This window comes from Marmota flaviventris, chromosome 13 (genome assembly GCF_047511675.1).
Source record: "Marmota flaviventris isolate mMarFla1 chromosome 13, mMarFla1.hap1, whole genome shotgun sequence".
Taxonomy (NCBI): Eukaryota; Metazoa; Chordata; class Mammalia; order Rodentia; family Sciuridae; genus Marmota; species Marmota flaviventris.
The window spans coordinates 17,663,990-17,677,126 of record NC_092510.1 but is presented as its reverse complement, the minus strand read 5'-3'; the positions used below and the strand labels follow the sequence as shown (position 1 = coordinate 17,677,126).

The 13,137-nt window shown below is 36.1% G+C and overlaps 2 pseudogenes; both read right to left on the bottom strand.

Annotated features, from left to right (window-relative positions):
- Positions 1 to 8,396: 8,396 nt before the first annotated feature.
- LOC114081660 (U6 spliceosomal RNA) lies at positions 8,397 to 8,491 on the bottom strand (annotated as a pseudogene).
- A 3,958-nt stretch (positions 8,492 to 12,449) lies between these two features.
- Positions 12,450 to 12,550, bottom strand: LOC114081659 (U2 spliceosomal RNA; annotated as a pseudogene).
- Positions 12,551 to 13,137: the final 587 nt, after the last annotated feature.

Below are 13,137 nucleotides of genomic sequence, written 5' to 3'. Positions count from 1 at the left end.
CTTTAAACATCACAAAAGCTTGTAAAACTGCATTAAGCTCTACCTTTTGAGCTGATTGTTTGGGTACTAAAAATGTAAAAGTTTGATCAGGGGTAACTACTGCTGCTGTACCATTATTTGACCCATCAGTGAATATATTTGGAGCATTCATGATAGGTGTTTTTCTTGTCATTTTTGGAAAAATTACAGGATGCAATGACCAAAAAGACAATAAAGGATTAGATGGTAAGTGGTTATCAAATGAAACATTAGATTTGCACATGATTATTGCCCAAGTATTTAACTCATTAGCTAACTCATCAATTTGATTCATAGTATATGGAGTAATAATTTTATTGGGAGAAATTCCAAACACTCCCTTTGCTGCTTTTATTCTTTTGAGTATTAATTGCCCTACAGCCTCACGATACCTAGTAAGAATAGTGTTAGGAGAATAAGATAAATGTATCCATAATAATGGACCTTCTTGCCAAAATACTCCTGTAGGAATATTTTTTGTTGGTAGTACAATAAATAATAAAGGCAAACTTATATCAATTCTATCCAAATGCATATTTTCCATATATATTTCAATGATTTTTAATGCCTTTCTTGCTTCAGGCGTTAACATTCGGGGTGAATTTGGATCTGATGGACCTTTTAGGATATCAAATAAAGGTCCCAACTCTCCTGTTGGTATACCTAAATAAGGCCTTATCCAATTTATGTCTCCTAATAACTTTTGAAAGTCATTAAGTGATTTGAGTTGACCTACTCGTATTTGAATTTTTGGTGGACGGACCATGGTTGAGGATAATAGAACTCCTAAATAATTAATTGGAAAATTTAATTGTACTTTATCTATTGCTATCTCTAGATTATAATTTTTTAATAAGTTTGTAAGTGTGGCATAACATTCTAGCAATGTGTTTTTATCTTTGTGTGCTAATAATACATCATCCATATAGTGAAATATTTGTAGTTCAGAATTTTGATTTCTAAGTGGCTGGATTGCTTTGTTAACATAAATTTGACACATAGTTGGGCTGTTAGCCATCCCTTGAGGGAGTACTTTCCATTCATATCTCTGATCAGGACCTTCATGATTCAGTGCAGGGATAGTAAATGCAAAACGTGGACTATCCTCGGGATGAATTGGAATTGAAAAAAAACAATCTTTAATATCTATAACTAAAACATACCAGGTTTTTGGCAAAGCAGACAACTGAGGAATCCCTGATTGAGCAGGTCCCATAATAACCATCTCATTATTAATGGCTCTTAAATCTTGCAATAATCTCCATTTACCAGATTTCTTTTTGATGACAAAAATGGGAGTATTATGGGGAGATACAGAAGGTTGTATATGTCCTTCTGCTAATTGTTGTTTGACCAGGTCATGGGCTGCTTGTATCTTTTCTTTAGTCAGGGGCCACTGAGGAACCCATACTGGTCTTTCTGATTTCCAAGTAATTTTTATTGTCTCAGTGGCCCTTTCTGAAAATCCAACCCATGTCTGTCTGTTCCTTGATCTATTTGTATTGGTGCTGCTATACCTTGTTCTTGTTTTTCTAATCTTTTTCCTTTCCTAAAACCTTGTCTAGTCATAATAGTGGGTGCATTTTGGTTGATGTTATTTGTTAATGTCAAACCTAATTGATCTAGGACATCTCGTCCCCATAAATTTACGGGAAGATGATCCAATACATATGGCTGTATAGTTCCTTCACATCCTTCAGGATCCTTCCAATCTAATACCATTGCACTTCTATGGGGATTAGTCGCCACTCCTAGGCCTCGAAGCGTTTGAGTGGCTTGTTGTAATGGCCAATGTTTTGGCCATTCTTGACGAGAGATGATGCTAAGGTCTGCACCTGTATCCAGTAGCCCATTAAATTCATGTCCTTGAATATTTAGTTTTAGCATGGGGCGAGAATCTAAATTTAAAGAAAGCATAGCCCAATCTACACCTGTGGAACCTAATCCCTTGGAACCTCTTTCTACAGTACGACTGGAAAATTTATCATGTAGGCTGGGTATTATTAGTAACTGTGCTATTCTATCTCCTGGTGAAATTACTGATATACCCTTTGGAGAACTGGCTATAATTTTTATTTCACCTTCATAATCGGGATCAATTACCCCAGGACTTATCATAAGTCCTTTTAGAGTAGAGGAGCTGCGTCCCAATAATAAGCCTACTGTTCCTTTGGGAAGAGGTCCTTTCACCCCTGTGGGAATGATTTGAACTCCCATCTCTGGAGTTAGTACTGCTCTGGCGGAAGCGCAGATGTCCAACCCTGCGCTCCCTCTGGTTTGTCTGATGAGGGATCTGATGGACAATGTGTCCTGGGCACTACCCTGATGGGGTTGCTGGGTTCCTCCAGTGCTCCGTATATTTGTGGTTTTGGGCCCCGGAGCATTGGGCCCCCTTGTCCATTTTTTGGCAATGGAGCCTGATGCCTTTCTCCACGATATCGTGGATAAACACCTGGTCCTTGTTCGTTTTTTGATAATGGAGTACCCTCTATGGTGGTTTGAGAACGGCATTCATTAGCCCAATGTCTCCCTCTACGGCATCGTGGGCAAATACCTGGTATTCTACTCCTTGGATACCTAGTTTTGTTAAACCCTCCTCCAATGGGGCAATTCCTTTTAAAATGTCCTGTTTGTTCACAATTGTAGCATGTTCTTGGCCTGGCATCTAAAGCCTGTTTTACTGCAGCTGCCACAATTTGCCCTTGTTCATTAATGTCTCTGGCATCTAAAGCCTGTTTTACTGCAGCTGCCACGACTTGCTCTTGTTCATTAATGTCTCTACATAATTTAATATATGTGTTTAAATCTTCATGTTTCCATGGTCTAATGATATCTCTGCACCAACGATTCGCTTGCTCATAAGCCAGGTGTTTTAGTAATGGCATTGCTTGTTCTATATTCCCCAAAACTCTGGTAGCTGTTTGAATAAGCCTATCTACAAATTCAGCATAAGGTTCATTAGCTCCTTGTATTACCTTAGATAATTGACCTTGTAAACCTCCATGTCCTTGTAAAGTCTTCCATGCCTTAATTGCATCTGCAGCAATTTGTGTGTATACGCCAGGATCATATGCAATTTGTTGCTGCTGATCCTCATAAGGTCCCTTTCCTAACAACATATCTAGATTTCTCTGAGGATAACCAGCTGCTGCATTTCGCCTAGCCGTCTCCTTGCAAAATTCCTCATTGGCAACCTTCCATAACAGGTATTGTCCTCCATTTAGCACAGCTTTACACATATTAGCCCAATCTGCTGGCGTCATGTTCAAGTTGTTAATGGATTCGACCAAGCTTACAGTGAAGGGTGCTTGAGGACCATAGGTTGTTACAGCCTCTTTTAGCTGCTTCACTGTTTTGAAATTTAAAACTTGGTAAAATCGCTGCCCTCCTGCCTCAAATACAGGGCATGTTAATATTTGAGATCTTGTCTCAGGATCCCAACTATCAACTGCGGGGGTTGGGGACCTCCCAGCATATGGAGGTGGCCTTGTTAGTTGGACACTTACGTCCTCTGGTGATAGAAAGGTGTTAGTAGCAGTCTCCTGTAGAGGTGGTGCTGTTGGTTGGACACTTACACCCTCTGGTGATAGAAAGGTGTTAGTAGCAATCTCCTGTTGTAACTTTCCCCCTGATGGCTTTTTCTGTTTTACACTTTCTTTCTCTGTCTGACTAACTTGAGAGGCCTTCTCTTTTACTTGAATCTTTTCCTCTGTCTGACTAACTTGAGAGACCTTCTTTTTTACTTGAATCTTTTCCTCTGTCTGACTAACTTGAGAGACCTTCTCTTTTACTTGAATCATTATGTCTTCTCCTTCCTCTACCATTGTCTGAACTGAAGGCTTTGGACTAAGCAAACAAGATATGAATGTCCACAATGGCAATGTGCCAACTGGCAGAGTCCCTGGGCTTTTCTTTTCTATTCTTTTTAAATCTTCACCATGATGGTTCCATTGTGATATATTTAACAACTCCTCCTTAAAAAGCCATGGGCTACATTTTTGTATTGTATCAACGTATGCCCTGACTGCTATTGATTTTACTGGGATGCCTCCTTCCTCTAACAATTTACTTAACACTCTTTCAGTTTGTTTTTTACTAATTTCTGATCCCGTATTTCTACTATAATACAACCCAACAAGATGACGCCAAACAAAACCGAGACAGAATGAAATAAAAAGGGAACAACCAAAAGTCATTATAGCCTTTCTATCCTCCTGACATGTGCATCCGTCCTTTCTCCCTATCTGTTCCTCAGACGTAAATAGTTTTTCCTCAGATGTGAGCGGTTTTTCTTCCGTCTCACTCATCTCCAGGGACAGGCAACTTAAAACAAAAGTGAAACAAAATAACAAAAGAAGAATCTTAAAATGGCTACCCATCCTCTCGCCCTGCCCTCAGGGGCGAGCAGTTCACTTACCCTCAGTCGCTCCCCGTGCGAGCCACCAGATGCCGCAGTCTGGCTGGGCACAATCAGGAGCCACTTGTCAAAAGAAACTAACTTTATTTTTAGAACCACACACCAAACAAACAGCCTCTCAGGAAAAACCCCTCAGAGCCTCAACTGCCACCACCGGCTTTTTACAAGCCTGTCTCTCCCCCCCACAAGCTTCTCTCCACCTCCCACAATCCTCCTGCTCTTGAGGCCGATTGGCTGGGTCACGTGGGCAGAGCCAAAAAGTCCCCCAATGAGCAGCTCCGTGGTCTGAAAGGGCAGGGAAACAGTCCAATGAGCATCACCGCAGAGGAGCCAATCAGCTAGATGTTGCTGGGGCCGAGGAGCCAATCAGCTAGATGTTGCTGGGGCCGCTGTGAGCCAATCATCAGCCGGCAGCTGGATTGCTGGCAGCTGGAAGTTTGCTGGGGCCCCTTTGGCTGTGGCTCTCAACAGACTACTATAGAAATACAAGGGGTCATAGGACACTACTATAAACAACTATACAACCTAGAAGAAAAGGATGAATTTCTAGAAACATGCAACCTAACAATATTAAACAGAAAAAAAATAGAAAATCTAATGGGTCAATAATGCATGAGTACGTTAAATCAATAATAGAAATTCTCCCATCAAAGTAAAGTCCAGGGTCTGATGGTTTCATTGCTGAATTCTATCAAACTTTTAAAGAAGAAATAATACACATCTTTCTCAAATTCTTCCAAAAAATTGAAGATGAGAGAGTACTTTCAAATTCATTTATTATTTTGGGGGAGTGCTGGGAATTGAACACAGAGGTACCTTACCATTGAGCTACATCTCTAGTCCTTTTTACTTTTTATTTTGAGGCAGGGTCTTGCTAGGTTGCTTAGGGCTTTGCTAAACCGCCTAGGCTGACCTTGAACTTCAGATTCTCCTGCTTCAGCCTCCAGAGTTGCTAGGATTACAGGCATGCACCAGGGTGCTTAGCTCTTATAAAGTCATTTTATAAGTCTGACATTATCTTAATATTAAAGCCAGGCAAAGACATTACAAGAAAGAAAACTATAGGCCAGTATTCATGATAAATACAGATACAAAAATTCCGAGCAAAATATTAGCAGACTGAATTAAAGAGCCCATTAAAAAGATCATTTACCATGTCAAATGGGATTTTTCCCATGGATAAAAGGATAGTTCAACATATGTAAATCAGTAAATGTGATCCACCACATTAACAAAAATAAAGGACAAAAATCACACCATCATCTCAGTAAAAAAAAAAAAAAAAAGTGATAAAATTTAATATCTGATCATGTTAAAAACCTCTCAAAAATAGGTATAGAAAGAATATACCTCAATACAATAAAGGCCATATATGATCATACTCACTGGTAAAAAGTTGGAAGCTTTTTCTTTCAGATCAGGAATAAGACAAGGATGCACACTCAGTAGTGGAAGTTCTAGCCAGAGCAATTAGGTAGGGAAAAGAAGTAAAAGTTATCCACAGAAAAGGAAGAAGTGGAATTGTCTTTGCTCATGATATGATCATATATAGAGAAAATCCTGAACACTCCATCAAAATATTTTAGTACTGATAGACAAATTCTGTAAAGTTGTAGACTGCAAAATCAACATACAAAAATCAGTAGCATTTCTATATGGTAACAATGAACTATCTACAAAAGAAATTAAGAGAACAATTCTATTTATAATTGCAGCAAAATACTTAGTAAATTTAACCAAAGAGATAAAAGATCTGTACAATAAAAAGCAGAAAAAAAATTGAAGACGAAAATAAATGGAAAGATAAACCATGTTTATGGAATGAAGGAATTATTTATTGTTCAAATGGGCATATGGCTCAAAGTCATCAGATTCAATGAAATTCCTAAATTCCAATATCATTTTCACACACACACAAAAAAAATGCTAAAATGCATATGCAGTCAGAAAGACCCTGATTAGACAAAGCAATCTTGAACAAAGACAGAAAAGCTGCAGGCATCATACTCTATGATTTCAAAATATTATGTGAAGCTATTGTAATCAAAACAGCATGGTACTGGAATAAACACACACACACATACACACACACACACACACACACACACACCAGTGCAACAGAAATGGAAGCACAAAATAAGACCAAGTATTTATGATCACGCAGTTTTAGAAAATGTACCATGAACACACAGTGGAGGAAAGGACAGTCTTTTCATAAATAGTGCTGGGAAAACTGGATATACACGTGTAGGACAGTAAAATTGAACTCATCTCACACTACATATAAAAATTCAACTCAAAATGGATAAAGGACTTAAGCATGAGGTGTGAAACAATAAATTTACCAGAAGAAAATACAGGGAAAAATCTCCACAAAATTACTGTAGGTCATGATTTTTTGGATAAGACTCAAAGCACAGACAGCAAAAGCAAAAATAGGCAAAGGATTTCGGTAAACTAAACAGTTTTTGCACAGACATGGAAAAAATCAACACACAGTATGGAGACAACAATTGAAAATCAATATTTGAAAACTATACATCTGATAAAGGGCTAATATTCAAAATCTATAAGGAATACAAACAACTAAAAAGCAAGAAAACCATTTGATTGAAAAAAATGGACCAATGATTTGAACAGACATTTCTTAAAAAAAGAGATATGCATGACCTTCAGACATATGAAAAATGCTCAATACTTTAATCTTCAGGTAAATGTGGATTAAAAACCACAATGAGATGTTACTTCATACCAATTAGATTGGCTGTTATCAAAAAGGTGAATAATAATCTGACCTAAAAACCCACTTTTGTGTTTATATATCCAAAGGACTTGAAATTGGCATGTTGAAGAGGTATCTGTTTTTGGAGATATTTGCATTCTCATATACATTTCAGCATCATTTACAATAATCAAGATATGAAAGCAATATAAATATCTACTAATGGATGAATAAATAAATAAAATGTGGCATATATATACATATATACACTTATTTTATACACACACACACACACACACACATCTGACTACTATACAACCTTAAAGAGAAATTCTGTAATTTATGACAACATGGATGGAATTGGAGAACATTATGCTAGGTAAAGTAAGCCAGGCACAAAAGACAAATACTATATGACCTTTCTTATATGTGAAGTCTAGAAAAATCAAACTCACAGAAATAAAGAGTAGAAAGGTGGTTACCAGAGTCTGAGGGGAGAAGGAGGGATAATGAAATGGAAGATATTGACCAAAGGGGACAGAGTTTTTGTTAGGTCAAGGAATATATTTTAATGATCTTTTGTACTGTATGGTGACCACAGTTAACAATAGTATATAAATTTACTGAAAGAATAGATTTTAATATTCTCCCCACAAAATTATGTTAGTGAGGTAATAGATATATTAATTAACTTAATTGAAACTTTCTACAATGTATATATAAAATCAAACATCATTTTGTACCACATAAATATACACATTATTTGTAAATAAAAAATAAAAAATTATGTTAATGTAAGTATCCTAATCAAACTAAGTACAAGATAGGGATTTTAAAGTTGGCTAAAAAATAAACATTCAATTATGGAGTGCCTGAAAGATACCCTCTTTAAACATAAAGGCACAAATAAGCTAAACATAAATGGAAGAAAAATATTAGACCAAACTGCCCTGGATCAAAATATAACAAACATGGCTATGATTTCAAGCAAAAAAGATTTCAGAGGAAAGAGTATTCTCAGGGAATATTAATGAATTCTCAAGGAATTATCATTAAACTCTGGCTATCTCAGTCCTCTCTTTTTTGGAATATTTCAAACTAACTCCTTCTTTTTCTTTTTGAATCTGATGATCTCTTTGCCTGAAGAGAGATTCTGGCAGTGACACTATACCTGGCTCATCATCCTTTGCATCTTTTTCAAATGTAACTTCTTTAGAGAGGTTGCTTTTATGTTTTTTTTAAAATATGAAATGTTTCCTGAGTTTGTGTGTCCTCCTTGTGCAGGGCCCATGCTAATCTTCTCTTTATCATTCCGATTTTAGTATATGTGCTGCTGTTATGGTTTGTGAGGTGTCCCCCAAAAACTCAAGCATGAGACAATGCAAGAGGGTTCAGAGGAGAAATGTTTAGACTGTGAGAGCCTTAAATTAATCAGTGAATTAATCCCTGAAGATTTTACCTGAGTGGTAATGAGGCAGATGGGGTGTGGCTGGAGGTGGTGGGTCATTGTGTGGCTTTGGGGTATATATTTTGTCCCTCTCTCTGCTTTCTGATCATCATGTCAGCCACTTCCTTACCCTATACTATTTTTTCCTTTTTATGTATTTTCCTTTTTCTTTTTTTACAAAGTATACAGAGGGAGGGACATACAATATTTAATAGGATATTTCTACAGAACAATAACTTATATTATGTCCGGTTCTCTCTTCTTAATTGATTTTTTGGCTGTGCAGAAGCTGTTTAATTTGATGTTGTCCCATTAACTCTTTTTTTCCTTTTTAATTTTTTTTATTAGTTGCTCAACTTACCCTATACTTTTTTCTGCCATAATGTTCAGCCTCACCTTGAGATGGAGGAACAGAGTCTGCTGTCTGTGGATTGAGACCTCTGAAACTGTGAGCCCTCAAATAAACTTTTTCTCCCCTACAGAAAAAGTTTTTTATTTCTTTACTAAAAGAATTTTAATTTCTGTCCTGTTAAAACAAAAACAATAAAAATGACGCTTGTCCTTTAGTCACAGTGATGAAATAGCTGGTTAAAACAGCTGCCAAAGTGAGCACCAGAGAGGTTTCTTCAGACTATATTATCTATAGTAAATATACTCACCCACCTACTTACCAACCACCACACTGTTAGTTTTTATAACAAGAATCAATAAATTATTGCATCAGGCTAAACCCAGCACATCATCTGTCTACCACCTGATTTTATAAACAAGGTTTTTTTGGAAATGCAGCCACACTCATTTGTTTAATGCTATTTATGGCTGCTTTCACCCTACAGTGACATAGTTGAGAAGCTATGAGTTACCATATATCTTGCAATGACTGAAATATTTTCTATCTAACCCCTTAAAGAAAAAGTTTGTGGATTCTTATGTTGTAATATTATTCTGCTTATTTTTGCAGTAAATTAGCACTGTCTGCAATTATTTTGTTCGTACTTTTAGTTGATTAATATCTGTCTCTTTCCAAGTTGGTAAGAGTTATGAAAAATATCTTGCCTATTTTTAGTCAGTTATATATATATCCCTAATACCTGCTGATAATATAACTCAGCAAGTGTTTGTGGAATAGATAAATGAATAAAAGAATCTATTTCATGAACAACACATGCAATGCCTTTGCTAGTATCAATATATATTGTAGATGAAATGTATTTTTACATTCCTAAGGCAATATCTCTTATGCAATGTTTAAAAGTTATATTTGTGTACCAGGAAAATGTTTACCTCAGGTGTAGTTGATTGGAGGAGGAATCATCATCAGCTTGAGAGTCACCAATAAATAGATCACTCAGAATTCTATGACCATGGTCTGAAGATGAACTAGATCACTGAATCAACTGGATTTTTTTCTCAAGAATTTGAAATTGGGAATGTGGCTTAGGAGTTGGGTTTGTCTCTGTTCAGACATACCTGAATAAGACTGAAGTTCTTTGTTTTCATTCATTCTTGCATTAAGTCCACTTTTTACTTGAGCTGGTTTGAGTATATATCTGTTAGATGCCTTCAGAGCAACAAATTACAACATCTAAAATTAGCATTAAGTAAAATACACAAAAATAATCAAACATAGGATAACCAATTGCAGTCTCACAGAAGAACAGACTAAGAACTTTAAGAAGTAACAGAACTATAGTTTGAAGATAAAGTCTCTAAGTGTGAGAAACTTGAACAATAAAAAATCACTACCTAGTATGCCATGCTTTTATGAAAAGTAGATTGTCTTTTTGAAGCAGTTGGGTGGGACTGACCAATTGCTTAAAGGTACAATACCATGCCTCTGAAAGTACTAATGACAGGAAAATCTTCTAAGTATGTCTACAGCAGCATTTTTGTTTTAATTAATTAAAATCCATTAATTATTTTATTTCTTTTAGTAATGTTAATGTCAGAGATAAAATGAGTATAGTAACAAGAAAAATTCACTTAATAAAAATGTTAATTAAACACCTAAAAATAAAAGTGTGTGATAGTTTATATTATTTGGACTTTACAATTTATTCAGCTAATTGATAGACATTGTAATGTTAGGTAAGTAGGAATTTTTATTTCTAAAAATTAAGGATGACTTCCAACAATAAAGTTTTTGCTAGCTAGATTTTGAAGGCTAAGGAAAATTCAAAGAACAAATGTATTTCAGCTTTATCCTCAGATTCCTGTCACACAAGGAGAAAAGGAAGAACTTTCTCAATGCTAATAAACTCTGCTTCTCTGCACACATGTAGACTCTTTAGTGATCTTAATTGTTTCAAATGTTTGAGGAACACTGTTTAGATAATTACAAAAGTAACAAAAGAGTGTTGTGGTGAAAACTATTGGCAAATCAAAAGTATAATAGCTCATGTCAAGGTTTCTTAAGTTTTCATAAATGTCCACATTACACTGAAAAGCTATTGATGCTCATTTTGTCATGGAGTGTTAAAATGAATAATGCACTAAGATATCTTGTGTGTATAGTAGATTTTAAAAAATAAAGCAGTTTCTTTCCAGAATGTCAATGTGTTTTGTCTTTGGTTAGCTTTTCCTTCCACAATACTAAATAAACTCACTACAAATAACCTGCAATTGAAGTACTAATACATGCATTCGTATATACTGCTATGTTACTCAGGTTTCTGAGCTAGGGGGTATGCACATTTTACAATGTAATGAAGAGTGGCAGATTGTCTTTACAAACTCACCGATTCTTATTGCCTTGCCTGCTCAAGCTGTTCTGCTGCTTTAGAAAGGGGGAGGGGGCTTAAGGGTCATTCTGACTTCAAGGTGCCATCTTTCTAGCTGGTTCTATATTGAAAGACTGATACAGCTCTCAAGTTCTCACTTCCATGATGACAAAGAAAAGAAGATACAATGGCCATGCCCAAAAGGGCCTCAACCACCTGCAGCTATTCTTGCTTCAACTGTACGTTATGTATGTCCAAAGACAAGACATTTAAAAATTTGTCATTAGAAACCCAAGAGAAGCCACAACCATCAGGGACATATCTGAAATGAGTATTTTCAATGCCTATGTGCTTCCTAAGCTTTATAAAAAAATAATATTACTACCTGAGTTATGCCATTCACAGCAAGGTGGTCAGGAATTGATCTTGGGAGGCCCAGAAAGACTGAATCCAACACCCTGATTTAGAACAGCTGCTGTTGCCCCATGGTCTCCAACAAAGTCCTTGTAAAGAGTCAAGTCTTTAAGGACAAAATAAATGAGGTATCCTCTGGAAAAAAATAAAATGAAAATTATATTTAAAAAGTATGAAAAATTATATTTAAAAAGTATGAAAAATAGTTTATATTATCCCCACCTGGTGTTAATTTGCTATTTAAGATGAGGATAGGGCAGTGGTATACAATTCAATCACAAGTCCCCCATCTCCTGTTAACTTTTCTTTTTTTTTATCCTGGGTTCAAGTATTTTTTTTAAAAAAAAATTTTATTATTAGTTGTTCAAAACATTACAAAGCTCTTTTTTTTTCTTGTAGAATATTTAGAATGTTTATTGGTTTTGATCCCGACAGGTTCAGTCAATAAGATGTGCATAATTTTTATAACTGAAGTTCAAAACATTACAAAGCTCTTGACATATCATATTTCATACATTTGACTCAAGTGGATTATTTTTACCCCGTATACAGATTGAAGAATCAAATCGGTTACACATCCACGTTTTTACATACTGCCATACTAGTGTATGTTGTATTCTGCTGCCCTTCCTATCCTCTACTATCACCCTCCCCTCTCCTCCCCTCCCATCTTCTCTCTCTACCCCATCTACTGTAATTCATTTCTCTCTCTTGTTTTTTTTCCCTTTCCCCTCACTTCCTCTTATATGTAATTTTGTATAACATAAGAACAGATACTAGACTTGATCTTAGCCAAAAGGCCGAGAAGCGATCCTGTTCACTTTTCTTTTTCACTTGGTACTGAATATTAAACCCATGGGTACTTACCACTGAGATACATCTCCAGCCCTTTCTTTTTATTTTATTTTATTTATTTATTTTGAAATACTTTAGTTGTTGATGGATTTTTACTTATTTTTTATAGGTGGTGCTGAGAATTGAACCCAGTGCTTCCCACATGCTAGGCTAGTGCTTTACTACTAAGCCATAACTCCAGTGCCTTAATTTTTATTTTGAGACAGGGTCTCACTAAGTTGTGCAGGCTAACCTGGAACTTATGATCCTTCTGCCTTAGCCTCCTGAGTCTCTGGGATTATAGGCCTGTGCCACTATGCCTGGCTATTCAGATTTTTCATCCATTGTCTCCAACTTGCTGAGAGAGATGAATGGGAATCTCAGGTCTAGAAGACAATTGAATGAATACAATTTCAAAAGGAGATGTGTCTCTATTTGGAGACACATATGGGAGGAAAACATCATATACCACCTTTCATGTCCCCTGCATTTTTTTTTTTTTTTTGGTACTAGAGATTGAATCCAGGGTTGCTTAACCACTGAGCCACATCTCCAGTCTTCTATG